Source organism: Ovis canadensis, chromosome 4 (genome assembly GCF_042477335.2).
Source record: "Ovis canadensis isolate MfBH-ARS-UI-01 breed Bighorn chromosome 4, ARS-UI_OviCan_v2, whole genome shotgun sequence".
Classification (NCBI taxonomy): Eukaryota; Metazoa; Chordata; class Mammalia; order Artiodactyla; family Bovidae; genus Ovis; species Ovis canadensis.
The window spans coordinates 109,693,939-109,708,465 of NC_091248.1; the positions used below are offsets into that span (position 1 = coordinate 109,693,939).

The 14,527-nt window shown below is 43.7% G+C and overlaps 1 long non-coding RNA gene across 1 annotated transcript; it reads left to right on the forward strand.

Annotated features, from left to right (window-relative positions):
- The first annotated feature begins 618 nt into the window (after positions 1-618).
- On the forward strand, positions 619-2,135 carry LOC138439504 (uncharacterized). The gene is made up of 2 exons (XR_011256747.1): positions 619-1,061; positions 1,425-2,135. It is a non-coding gene; the product is annotated as an uncharacterized lncRNA (long non-coding RNA).
- The last annotated feature ends 12,392 nt before the right edge of the window (positions 2,136-14,527 follow it).

Consider the following 14,527-nt stretch of genomic DNA (forward strand, 5'->3'; position numbering starts at 1 on the left):
CTTTGTTGAAACCATATAGTCATTTCCTTCACACAAGAAGATGGAGTGATAGTTAAAATAAATACAGATGGGCAGTAACTGCAGTAACTGGGCTTTTTAAACTTTTAAAAGCGCCTTACAAATGGCTTCCGTCAGTAAAATAGCCTTTCTTCCTCAAAGGGACTAGTATATTCAAAAGAGTCAACGATTATTCAATATTCAATTAATCCATGTTCTGAAAACCTTTCACAGGCTTCTATGAGTCCTGCAGTCCCATCCACTAAATTATACAAAGCAGAAGTATTTAGGAGCTTGCTAGCAGTCCTCTGAATCCATGACTCAAAAGAGGATGAGCCCTGGGTTAGCAACAATCTTCAGAATCTACCACCTACTCACCACACATAACATTTCTTGTAGTTAGCGACCTTCTTCACAGGAGATCAATCAGCTGCTAGCAACGAATCCGTAATTCCAAGGACTCCTACAGTGTAGGCAAGTCTTAATACATGGACGTGTGTCGCTACACACAGGCACATAGATCTTCCATGACAGCGCGTCAGGAGGAGACTGGAAGTACTTTTGCTTTCTGTATCGAGAGTACTTTCTTTCCTTTTAAAGAGGAGGTTTCGTTTTGATCTTGAGACATTCTCTGATAAAACCACCAACTGAAAACCTGCCATTATAAACGAGGGATTTCACAACATTCATTCCAAAAAAACCGTGGCTATTCATTTCTGGAAGTGACTCACTGCGGAAGAATCGCTGGCAGTGGAGGGAGCGTTAATTTTTAGAAGACAGCCCGCCCTCTGAGAAGTGAGCAGAAACCTCAGCGCCGGCGGCAGCCACGTGCCTTGCGGACCCCCCATCACAGCTTCCTGAATCACCACCACCAAGATGACGCGCGATGACCAATTTCCTCTTGTAACTCCCTCAGTACACAAAAATCCTTCGGTCTGTACGCCCTGAATATTCCCCTGCTCTGGCAGAAAGGTTCAAAGAAATCTGAGCGGATGCACCAGCACTTCTCCACCTGTCAACGTTCAGCTGCCGGCGAGTAACCAGCATATGGATACTCACTTCCTGTGAGTATTTCTAAAAGAGCTTATGATATTTCCTTTGGAGGAAAGAAAAAAAAAAAAAGCGGGGAGGAAAGCACTACGGGGAGGAGAAGTAACTCCAACAAGCCTGCGGAGCTAAGAGCAGGCAACGTGATCGCTGTTTACCAGCCACGCCTAATTTTAATTTGGTTTCTCAACCCCTGTGTAATTAAGACAGCCAAGAGAAAACAGCATCAGGAGAAGGGGAAAAAAAGACATTTCACAAATGCTTAGACCTTCCGTGCGCGTGACTAGAAAAGTAATTTTAAGATTCGAGTGAACCAATCTGAAGCTGTTTAGGGCATTAACCCTTCAAGGAAAAAAGTTATTTTTTTTGTTTGTCCCTAGATTTCAAATATGGAAATCACCTTCCCCACCCTGGGCGCTGAGCACACTAAAGACACAGCCTCCGGGTGCCATCCCCACGGTCTGTGAGAGGAGAGAACGTTTTCAGATTTGTGATGGGAGCAGAAAAACACCTATCTAACACCCTGTCACATTAATACTGACCACGTGATTTTTGCACCAAAGCACCCCTCGAAAACCAACCATGAAGGGCTAAAATATGACCTTTTGTATTTCTCTTGTCTTTTAACCAAACCTGATCACTTCAGAGAAGAGTTTCTTGACAACTGGAGAAACTAAGAAAAACTGCTTTTATCCCATCTTAAATGTCAGAGCTCATTTTCTGACCGGACGAGTAGACATTTTGCTAACAGATGAGCTTTAAAAAGAAAAAAGCCTGCCCTTCATTTTCAGGCTGTTAATGTGCTTCTATTTGGTTATGAATGGTGGGGCAAAGGAGTGGAGGAGCTCATGAAGGCAGGAGGAGAAAGCACAAGCTTCCACTGTAATGGGACTGAAGAAGGAAAAAAACAGATCCAATGTGTTCACATATCTGTTATACAGCACCACTAAGCCCTCAATTTCTAATGCAGCGACACTGAAATTTCTACTCCAGCTTCTGTATTTCTCATTTTTTGAACACTCAAGCTAAACACAAAGAATATATGTGCAAAATTTAATAAAACTATCTGTGTGTTATATTCTTAAAGGAAATTTTCATGAATGTGAATGTTTTTATGCTTTTACCAAAACTGATGTTTTAAGAGCATGGAAACCATTTGCATGGTGTGAACATAACCTTCAAATTGAGGGTGAGTAAAAACAAACAAACAAACAGCATCAATAAACATCCTTAAGGATTTCATTAAAAACCAACTATACTACTGAACAGTCATCTCTCTGCCCTCACTCCCAAGACCTCATCATGAATTTGCTCGCTGTCAAAAGGCCCTCTCTGTATGATGTCTAAAGAAGAGGAACCCTACATGGAGGGCAGTTTTAAATTTCTACAATTTAAAAAATCTTATTGATACTGAGCTTCATGAATGATTAGAGGCCAGACAACTGCCCGAATGATAGATCAGCTAAGTTCCCCTCCCACTGTGTCACGCACACACACGTGCTCGAGGTTCTCAAGGCTTCTGAGCAGTGTGTTCCTGTTTCAGACGGTGCTTTATACGAGAGTTTCTCTGAAGTCCTGGGTGACCCATGCAGAGGTTTCAAAGAGAGAAAGGAAAAGCAGAGCGAAACAGAATAAAGATCACAAAAAATGCATGCTGGGGGGACACCAGGGAGAATATGAACCGAACAGGTGTGGCTGGTAATGAAAAGGTACTGCCCCCTGGGAACTCCTTTGAATGGGGGAGGCGGAGGGGACTATTTCTAAGGTGGGCACTTAAAATGTGATTAAGCTATAGAGACTGTCCGGGTCCTGTTCTGATTCACTGTGCTGTAGACATCCCACAAGCCCAAGTTGAAAGAATCAGTGTTTGCTCTCTAGACCTCTGGGCTCATTATCACCCAGCCCCCACCTCCCCAAACAAAACAAAACCGTGTCACAAATCTTCATGGTTAACGTTTACTCAGTGCTTCCTCTTAAACAATGGCAAGGGGTGCACCTTTAGTGATCCTTTTACAGAAAGGAGGGAGTGTGGCCCCACACAGGAAGGGCACTTGACCCAACATGGGAGGTTGAGGCCTGGCATTCGAGTTTCACCTCTTCCCTGGGTGACACTTCTCTCTGGTCCAGGTCACCCAACCCTCTTTCAGCCAGTTTACTAATCTGTGGTTGACAGCAGCCTGCCCCCAGGGCTGGTTTAGGCACCACCACGGGCCTACACAGAGCTGTTCATTCGATCCTCGCAGCAACCCTGCAAGTTCAGTTCTCTGGTTATTCCCCTCCTATAGATGCGGATGCAGCCACCCCGGTGGCTCCCAGCAAATGCAAGAGACTCAGGTTCAGTCCTAGGTTGGGAGGATCTCCTGGAGGAGGAAATGGCAACCCACTCCAGTATTCTTGCCTGGGAATCCCGATGGACAGAGGAGCCTGGCAGCCTACAGTCCAGAGGGTCACAGAAGAGTTAAGACACGACTGAATGGCTGACCACGCCTCCACAAATAAGCACACTGAGCCCCGGGATGTTTAAGGGCTTGCCTAGGGTCACCCAATCAGCAGGCAGTGGAGCCAGGGTTCAGAGCCAGGGAGCTGCACCTTGACCACTCTGCTCCGAGCTTTCCAGAGGCCGCCCTTTGTGCCAGGCTGCCGTGTGTGTTAAGTAAAACTGCCTTGGAGACTACTACTTGAGGCAGATTTTCACTCACACCACATGCAAATACATTCTCTGCAGAATTTAAAGAAAACTAGTGACAACTAAGTATCAGTAACTTTAACACATTAGCTTGCTCTCTGAGAATAGCTTTGTGTAATCTGCAAACTACTGATACTGAGTTTTGGAGGCAGAAGGGATCTAGAGACCTGGTTTTCAATCAGTGGTGGAGTGAAGCTCCCAGCCCAGAGGGAAGGCTTGCCCTCCATCACAAGGCCGCACCGCTGGCCCATGGCCACCCGGAATTGGGGAACGCTTCTTGGGAGTGTTGACCTGTCAGGCATCCACTCACTCTTGGGACGCATGCATGTGTAATATCATTCCTCAGAAATGTATCAGTTAAACATTTTCTTCTCACTACAAGCTCCTCAGGCTTTAATAAGAGAGGAGAAAGATGAAGGAAAAAAAATCTTTTTCCAGGTCAGGGAAACAGAAAGCCACTATTAAAGTTCTCCTATAGTGAACCTAGGGCTTCCCTGGCAGCTCAGCTGTAGAGAATATGCCTGCAATGCAGGACATCCCAGTTCAATTCCTGGGTGGGTGGGTTTACCTGGTGGCTCCTGGGTTTACCTGGATTCTTACCTGGTAAAGAATCCACCTGCAGTATAGGAGACATGGGTTTGATGCCGGGGTTGGGAGGATCCCCTGGAGGAAGGCATTGCAACCCACTCCAGTACTGTTGCCTAGAGAATCCTCATGGACAGAGGAGCCTGGCATGCTACAGTCCATGGGGTCACAAAGGGTCGGACATGACTGAGTGACTAAGCACAGCACACAGTGAACCTAACTGAAGGTCTACCCAGTTCCTTCTCTTCTCTGTAAATCTGCTGATGTGCAGACAATGTTAAACAAACTATCGGTCCCACGTGCTTATGGAACATGGAAACCAGAGGAACTGGGAGCTGGGGACCTCCTGGTCTTCATCTATGCTTCAAAGAAAAAGTAACTTCCTTTTTAGGGATTCAAACATTTTGTGTTATTTATTCTGTAAAATTTGGTCTTATTATTCTCTTTTGGAAATTTTTTTTAATGGTTCCATGTCATATTGGGGCACACCAAAATACCCAGAAATGCCTCATCCTAAAACAAAGACATTTGTTGACAAGTTAAGAAGAGGAAGACATAAGACCATGTTCTAGTTTTATTTCCACTTAAGACAGCAAAGATTCTGGGAAATTTATGTATGTTAACTTTATAAATGAGCCTTTCCCCCCCGAAGATTTGGCGTGAAATGTTACTTCCTGAACTGTTATCATAAAATAAAATGTTATTTACTCCCGTCATAACCATTCACACACTTCCTGTCATAAAAACTTGAACTTGGCTGGAATGTTAAATAAAACATGCAAAAAACTACAGGTAGGAAGCAACTGTATAAATACCTATTATCAGTTCATCTTCCAATTTAAGAAAAGAAGCATCTCTTCTCAGAAAAACTAGTATTACGCTTTATCATCTTGGGTGACTAAATCCCACTTACGGCCCACAGAAGGAACTTAAAGGGTAAAAAGCCTGCTCTCTTTACCGAGTTCAGTCAGTAGTTTTCTGGCGGCTTTAGGATGCCTCCCAGGGACGCTGTGTGTGTACCAGGCTGCCATGTTCTTGAGGGGTTCATGGCCCAGAATCAGAATCGAGACGAGTCAAAACACACACAGGGTAGGTGTACACATTGTTAAAGGCACGTGCGTGTTCTTCTTCAACGCCTGCATGTTTCTAAAAGAAAACAAGCTTCTAAATCCTCGGCTTCCGTGTGTCTAGTGGGAAAAGCAGAGCCACTGTACACATACAATGCTAGAAGACAGTGTGTATGAACAGATTTGTTTACAAAACAGGGCCCAGCAAAGTCTGTCTCTCAGCGCCACAGCAGGATCCATCCACCAAAACAAACAGGCAGACACGGAAGAGTCTACAGGACTAGCTCTTCTTTCTGATGAAGGCATGACAGCTGGTGAATTATAATTGGGCAGTAAGTTACAAAGTGCCTTAGTCTTGAACTGGGAACATGTCACAAAATCCACTTTCACACACCTGCATGCATGCACACGCGCACACGCAGAGGTGCATGTAAGTCTATGCAGCACAATGGTTCCAATGCTCCTGCAGCATGACAGTCTCTAATTTATTTCTTCACACAGGCATCTTCTCCTACCTTCAATTCTACATGTTTCTATCTGGAAAGGGTGGCTGGTCCCTTTAAACTCGACAGGAAACAATAAAACCAAATGAATTCTATTTCTTTTAGCCTAATTAACTGTATAGCCATCTGACCAGGTTGGAAAGCTTGTACCCCCGACTCCCTTCTTCAGGGACCAATAGGTCCCCAAGTCTAGTAGGCACCTGTTCCCTGTTAACTACTGTTTCTGTCCTCTCCCTCCCACGCTTGCTTCTAATAAACATGCCGGACCCTTATCACTTTGTTCCAAGACAAGTGTGACAACCTTTTCGACTGGTTTACTTGCCAACGAGCAGCTCTGTGGCAGTGAAACACAGAAAAGAGTAGGAAGACTGGCTTCTGGGTTTGACTCTGCTAGATGCAAACCACATGGTCCTGAGAATGTTATGCAGTCTCCTTGGGACTCGGTGTTCTCATTAACAGCAAGAAATAAATGTCAATCAAATTATATGCTCTGATGTGGGACATACACAGTCCCCAAATATGATCTTCTGAAACTCAGTTTCCTCAAGGAAATGCACACCTTCAAAACTTTCAGTGACTTTGCTGCAGTTTATCTTCTTCAGCCTGAACTGAATGTGAAAGTCTCATAAAATGAACGGCACTGCACAAATGCAATAGTGACTCTAACAGGGGTCATTTCTTGAGGTGCGTGCACTATGCATTATCCAGGAATTTTATATATGTGGGCGCTAATCCCCACGACCACTCCGCAAGGTGGTTTTATGACTACATTATACACCAAGAATCTGAAGTTCTGTGGATAACTTGCCCAAGGTTATAAAATCCATTATGTGTCAGAAATGGCATAGAAAATCTGCCCGTGGTTAATTATAAAGCCCACTAAATCATACTGAGTGCTTTAAATGTACCATAAGACGTGAGGGGGGTGTCTCTAACTACTTGAATGATCATTCTCTGAGTCCCTGTAGATTCCAGGCTGCATAAGAAAGCACCAATCATCCGAATATAAAGAACAATGATGGCACGTCCCTGGTGGTCCAGTGGTTGGGACTCTGAGCTTCCAATGCAGGGGGCGTGGGTTCAATCCCCAGTCAGTGTACTAGGATCCTACATACTGTGCAATGTGGTCAAAAATAAATAAAAAAACTAAAATTAATATAAAAAAAGACAAAATGATAACTTAGTATTTAGTCCTCATTAACATCAGCATCCATTAAGCTCACTTTCTTGATGGGTCAGTTCAGTTCAGCCGCTCAGGCGTGTCTGACTCTTTGCAACCTCATGAATCGCAGCACGCCAGGCCTCCCTGTCCTTCACCAACTCCCGGAGTTTACTCAAGCTCATGTCCATTGAGTCGGTGATGCCATCCAGCCATCTCACATTCTCTGTCTGACTGGTCAGTACCAGAGAATAAAAGTGCAAATACAATGAAGTTCACTTGTAACATGAAACTATCCAGTTTCAACCAAAGCTGATAAAAGTGACCCAGGGAAACCTGTGAGTCACACACAGTCACTGAGAAATAAGGATCAAAGGGAGCTTCAACAATTAACAACCGAGGAAGCAAAAGTCAACAGAGATGACTGCATGAGGGGTAGGCTCTTCAAGATAATGGTTTGTGTATCAAAAGATTAAGAGAGGTCCTTTTGGAAATTAACGCTTATCAACAAAAATCACCCTCTTTATGGTTCTGCCACAGAAGTGACCAATCTTTGGTCTAAGAAAGAGCATCCTGCTGCATCACAGCCCAAATGTCTGTTATATAATGTAAAACAAACCAAGATTCAACTTTAAAACATTTTTTCAGGACTTCGTTTCACTAAAATCTTTCAAAAACTTTTTACTGTTTAGTTAATTCTCTAAAAGTAACAGTTTTCTCGTAGCAATTATCTTCAGGTGATAAGACTTCTTGAAATGGTAGTAACAGAAAAAAGGAAAAATAAAAGGATTACTGATATGCAAATAGTAGTGAACAAAAGATTACTAATTCTCCAGCCCACAAGTGGAAAGTAATGTCTTAGGTTTCCTCTCTCATTTCAAGATTCTCAGGCTTACCTGGCCCAAAACACCCATAAAGAAGATTCGCTCGTCAGCTCCATGCCCTGGTCCCACCACTGTGTCTATGGTGGCCTAGATATGACATTCATACGGCATTAGCTAGTCTTTAAGCAGGTCTGTCCAGGCAAACCTGGACTATATCTAGTACCCATGAGCTCTGTGTAAACCCTAACTTTACAAGATTCACTCCATCTATTCTATGGTGGGTCAGTCACTACGTTGGGTCTGACTCTTATGACCCCACACTGTAGCCCACCAGGCTCCTCTGCTCATGGGACTTCCCAGGCAAGAACACTAGAGTGGGTTGCCATTTCCTCCTTCAGGAAGTTCAGTTCAGTTCAGTCGCTCAGTCCTGTCCGACTCTTTGCGACCCCATGAACCACAGCATGCCAGGACTCGCTGTCCATCACCAACTCCTGGAGTCTATCCAAACCTATATCCATCAAGTCGGTGATGCCATCCAGCCATCTCATCCTCGTCGTCCCCTTATCCTCCTGCCCCCAATCCCTCCCAGCATCAGGGTCTTTTCAAATGAGTCAGCTCTTCGCATGAGGTGGCCAAAGTATTGAAGTTGCAGCTTCAACATCAGTCCTTCCAATGAATACCCAGGACTGATCTCCTTTAGTATGGACTGGTTGGATTTCCTCGCAGTTCAAGGGACTCTCAAGAGTCCTCTCCAGCACCACAGTTCAAAAGCATCAATTCTTCGGCACTCAGCTTTCTTCACAGTCCAACTCCCACATCCATACATGACCACTGGAAAAACCACAGCCTTGACTAGACGGACCTTTGTTGGCAAAGTAATGCCTCTGTTTTTTAATATGCTGTCTAGGCTGGTCATAACTTTCCTTCCAAGGAGTAAGCGTCTTTTAATTTCATGGCTGCAATCACCATCAGCAGCAATCGTGGAACCCAAAAAAATAAAGTCAGCCACTGTTTCCCTATCTATTTGCCATGAAATGATGGGACCAGATGCAATGATCTTAGTTTTCTGAATGTTGAGCTTTAAGCTAACTTTTTTGCTCTCCTCTTTCATTTTCATCAAGAGGCTCTTTAATTCTTCATTTTCTGCCATAAGGATGGTGTCATCTGCATATCTGAGGTTACTGATATTTCTCCTGGCAATCTTGATTCCAGCTTGTGCTTCTTCCAGCCCAGCGTTTCTCAGGATGTACTCTGCCTATATACAGCCTTTGCAAAGAAATAGAGAAAAACAACAGAATGGGAAAGGCTAGAGATCTCGTCAAGAAAATTAAAGATACCAAGGGAACATTTCATGCAAAGATGGGCTCGATAAAGGACAGAAATGGTATGGACCTAACAGAAGCAGAAGATATTAAAAAGAGGTGGCAAGAATACACGGAAGAACTATACAAAAAAGATCTTCATGACCCAGATAACCATGATGGTGTGATCACTCATCTAGAGCCAGACATTCTGGAATGTGAAGTCAAGTGGGCCTTAGAAAGCATCACTACGAACAAAGCTAGTGGAGGTGATGGAATTCCAGTGGAGCTATTTCAAATCCTAAAAGATGCTGCTGTACAAATGCTGCACTCAATATGCCAGCAAATTTGAAAAACTCAGCAGTGGCCACAGGACTGGAAAAGGTCAGTTTTCATTCCAATCCCAAAGAAAGGCAATGCCAAGGAATGCTCAAACTACTGCACAATTGCACGCATCTCACACGCTAGTAATGTAATGCTCAAAATTCTCCAAGCCAGGCTTCAGCAATACATGAACCATGAACTTCCAGATGATCAAGCTGGTTTTCGAAAAGGCAGAGGAACCAGAGATCAAATTGCCAACATCCGCTGGATCATCGAAAAAGCAAGAGAGTTCCAGAAAAACATCTATTTCTGCTTTCTTGACTATGCCAAAGCCTTTGACTGGGTGGATCACAATGAACTGTGGAAAATTCTGAAAGAGATGGGAATACCAGCCCACCTGACTTGCCTCTTGAGAAATCTGTATGCAGGTCAGGAAGCAACAGTCAGAACTGGACATGGAACAACAGACTGGTTCCAAATAGGCAAAGGAGTATGTCAAGGCTGTATACTGCCACCCTGCTCATTTTACTTCTATGCAGAGTACATCATGAGAAACGCTGGACTGGAAGAAACACAAGCTGGAATCAAGATTGCCAGGAGAAATATCAATAACCTTAGATATGCAGATGACACCATCCTTATGGCAGAAAGTGAAGAGGAACTAAAAAGCCTCTTGATGATAGTGAAAGTGGAGAGTGAAAAAGTTGGCTTAAAGCTCAACATTCAGAAAACGAAGATCATGGCATTTGGTCCCATCACTTCTTGGGAAATAATAGATGGGGAAACAGTGGAAACAGTGTCAGACTTCATTTTTGGGGGCTCCAAAATCACTGCAGATGGTGACTGCAGCCATGAAATTAAAAGATGCCTACTCCTTGGAAGAAAAGTTATGACCAACCTAGATAGCATATTCAAAAGCAGAGACATTACTTTGTCAACAAAGGTCCATCTAGTCAAGGCTATGGTTTTTCCAGGAGTCATGTATGGATGTGAGAGTTGGACTGTGAAGAAGGCTGAGCATTGAAGAATTGATGCTTTTGACCTGTGGTGTTGGAGAAGACTCTTGAGAGTTCCTTGGACTGCGAGGAGATCCAACCAATCCATTCTGAAGGAGATCAGCCCTGGGATTTCTTTGGAAGGAATGATGCTAAAGCTGAAGCTCCAGTACTTTGGCCACCTCATGCGAAGAGTTGACTCATTGGAAAAGACTCTGATGCTGGGAGCGTTTGGGGGCAGGAGGAGAAGGGGACGACAGAGGATGAGATGGCTGGATGGCATCACTGACTCGATGGACGTGAGTCTGAGTGAACTCCGGGAGTTGGTGATGGACAGGGAGGCCTGGCGTGCTGTGATTCATGGGGTGGCAGAGTCGGACACGACTGAGCAACTGAACTGAACTGAATATACAGCCTTGACGTACTCCTTTTCCTATTTAGAACCAGTCCGTTGTTCCACATCCAGTTCTAACTGTTTTTTCCTGACCTTCATACAGGTTTCTCAAGAGGCAGGTCAGGTGGTCTGGTATTCCCATCTCTTTCAGGAAGTTACTATGAAGTTAATCCAGCTGACTATTTCTACCTTTTTCCCCCTGAAGAGTTTATATTCTGGAAGAATTCTGCCTTATAATAATTCAATTAAAAAGGGCTTCAGACGTCCCTGGTGGTCCAGTGGCTAAGAATCCGCCCGCTAATGCAGAGGACACATGTTCAACCCCTGGTCCGCGAAGATTCCACATGCTGCGGGGCAGCTAAGCCCACGAGCCACAACTATTGAGCTAGAGAGAAAGAGCCACTTACCACAACTACAGAAGCGCACGTGCAGCAACAAAGACCCGGCAGAACCAAAAATACAGAATTAATTAATTTTTTAAATTTAAAAGATATTTTAAAGAAAGGCCTCAATGGTATATCAAGATCCCTCCTGATATGTGTATATACACCTGTGTACAAAATTAAAAAGTTTTGGTTTCTACCAATATCCTTCAATCCAAGGTTCAGAGAAGAGCTGCTTTGAAAAGATTTAATGGGATTTGTAACATAAAACCTCAAAAGCATATTACTGACTTAACCAAGACAACACTGGAATACAAAATGTGGTTGCTGTGTTTTTTCTAGTGACTATCATGTCGACTTCCAAGAATTTAATAAAATACTGTTGTCTCCTGTGCCAGAGAAACCCAAGAAGGGACACCCTCGGGAGACTGAGTCTTACTGCGGTGAATTCAGAGGCATGTGGTAAGTGATGAGAACATTATTAGTGCACTTGTGGCCTTGCAAGATGCTGCTTTCTGTAGGGATCTTGGCTTGTTACTTGAGACAGTGGTTTTGTGATGCTCCGAAACAGCTCCTTCTCTCTGAAAAGCAAGAGGTGTAACTCTCCATAAGGAAAAACCCAGAGCCTGTGATCTAAACCTTCGAGATTCTTTTTCGTATACGTGCAGAGGCCATACAAGCTCAATAATGCACCGTGAGAAATTAATATGTTAAGTAAATACAAGAGGCTTTGTAGAATTCAGCAATCTGAAACGGGGGCACGAGGTGAACAGAAGTAGGATGGAAGAACTGGTGGCAGTTCAGTGGTTCTGAACTTCTGACTGTGATCCCAAAAGATTTTTAACACTGCCCTAGTTTTCCAGAAAGGGTTTTGCAGCACTGACCCCAAAGGCAGCATAATGTCATTGTCATAGTGTATATTAATGAAGGCCATTGTTAATGATATGCTCTCTTTTAAGACTAAGCAGAAGCTGAATACGCAAGTGGATAATGCAGAGCCATGCTGCAGTTCCACTTAAGTCCTCAGAAGCAGTGAAGCCTGTACTTCAGAAGCTTGGGGTGGAATGCTTGTTTTGGAGAGCATTCAACGGACAGCATTTGGTTTCCTCCATTTAACCAGGTCACCCAGGCATGGAATGCACAGCTCTGCCAGACAGAGCGTTGTGGATGCCTGAGAAACAACGGCCCTGTCCGGGCTACTGATGCAGAGAGAGGCCATGGTTTCCTTTTTCTCTGCTTTGAATGGCAGCCTTGACGTCACAACAGCTAGGAACCGCTGGAGGGACAAATAACAAGGCTCAGGCCAAGAGTGCCCTGCTCTGTTGCAGGACCATTTTCATCTCATTCTGGTATCTTCTGTGGCCGCAGAGAATCAACAAGAGCAGAGGTGAAGGGCTGGAGCTTAAAAACAGAGGCAGCCTCTGGGCTGATAAAACAGATCTTGGACCATACTAATCGTCACCTTTAAGAAACCTGGATAAAGAACAGTTCTTGCATTAAGCTGATTTCTAACCAAATGGACTCCCCCAGGGAATGCCTGGGGTGATGCTGCTCAAGGCTCAGACCTCTGCAGTTTCCCTAAGGAGCTGAACTTCCTGTATTTCAAAATGAACCTTTTCAAAACAGGGCTGCCACAAACATTCTGAGAGAGGCAAGGAGGTCAGGAGAGCTGGCAGTTTTTGCAAGAGACTTATATTCTGGGATAAAAACATCCTTTAGGGATTTTATAATTTAAGTTCAAGCAATTAAACATGCACACTTAGTACCCAACTGCAGGTGTCTGAACAAATGGATGAGAACTGTTCAGATGCTGGCAGGCTTAACTCACCATTATATAAAATGAGTTGTCTATGTAAGTCATCACAGCAGTTTGAAAAGCATTATCTTTCATGTTTCAATCTTACTTCAAAATTATAAATTTTATTTAGCTACGTGTCAGATTATTTCTTTTCATTATAAAGGCGACGCTAACTATAGACCTATACTGGGCGGTCGGAAGGCAGGATCTGAAAGTATGTGTCTCTACTTTCATGGCACAGAGAACAGCTTTCTGTTGCCCCAAGTTTGCCCAAGTCCAGCCCTCTGCCTTAGGGCCAGTAGCAACGTTCACCAAACTCCAGCCCTAGCCTGCACCCACGGTACTCGGGGTCCTTCGGGACAGCCGGAGCTGGAGAACCAGGGGCTGATCTCTGAGGTGCAGGTGTGCCACCGCAGCACGCCGACACAGAGGGCCACGGAAGCATCTGCTCCTCTGATGTCTGTGCTTGTAGTTCAGCGGACTGAATGCCTAATGGCAACCCACTCGAGTATTCTTGCTGGAGAGTTCCATGGACAGAGGAGACTGGCGGGTACAGTCCATGGGGTCACAAGAGTCAAACATGACCGAGCACCTGAGCACTGAGTTACTACATGGCTCCTTTTACAAGCTTCTTTCCTTAATTTGATGAGCACTCCCAAAGCATAACTTCCCTGTGGTCGCTGTGTCCATCTCATTTCAAGAGAATGACCTGCTATGAAGATTTACTCACTTTCAAAGATAAAAGAGGGTAGCATTTTTATCCAAAACTCTCATTTAAGAACCCCCTTAGGGCAGAACACACCACTTTTGCTTGCAGGTTGCCCTGAACATCTCTGATTCTCTGCAGGTATCTGAGGCCTGTTTGGAATTTGGTCTTTGGATTCCAGTGATCTTACCTGGGTAGATAACAAACTCTATGCCTTGTTCCTGTTGTTTAAAAAAGAAAAACAAAACAAAACAAAACTCCAAGTATTTTCAGTGATTAAACAGCGGAAAATATACAGCAAAAATTACTTCTTGACTACATTTTCTTTCAAATGATGATTATGCTCAAGAGGTGAAACTTATTTTAGCCCTACCCTTGTTTTTATTTTATAAAAAGCTTTTTACAGTTTAAGAATTATAATTAAATTTCCTCTGAACTGATTTATTAAGTTTTCAAAAAGAGAATGATGGGATTTCTTAAACTATTAAGTTTCAAAAACGAAGACTACTTATTTTCATTCTAATATAAGAAAGAGATGAGAGACTGGGAGGGAAAATTTTTTCCATCTGTATTTTGATTAGAATTTTTTAATGTTCAAATTTCTGGTTATAAACCACAGTAAACAACCAGTCATTCATTAAGAGGCAACTATTGAAATGGCGATATTTAGAGGAGAAAAAATAAAACATGATGTGATTAAAACCCCACGCACGTCTTCACTTCAAGGCAAACGCTCTGCCCATCTGGGTATTAAGAAA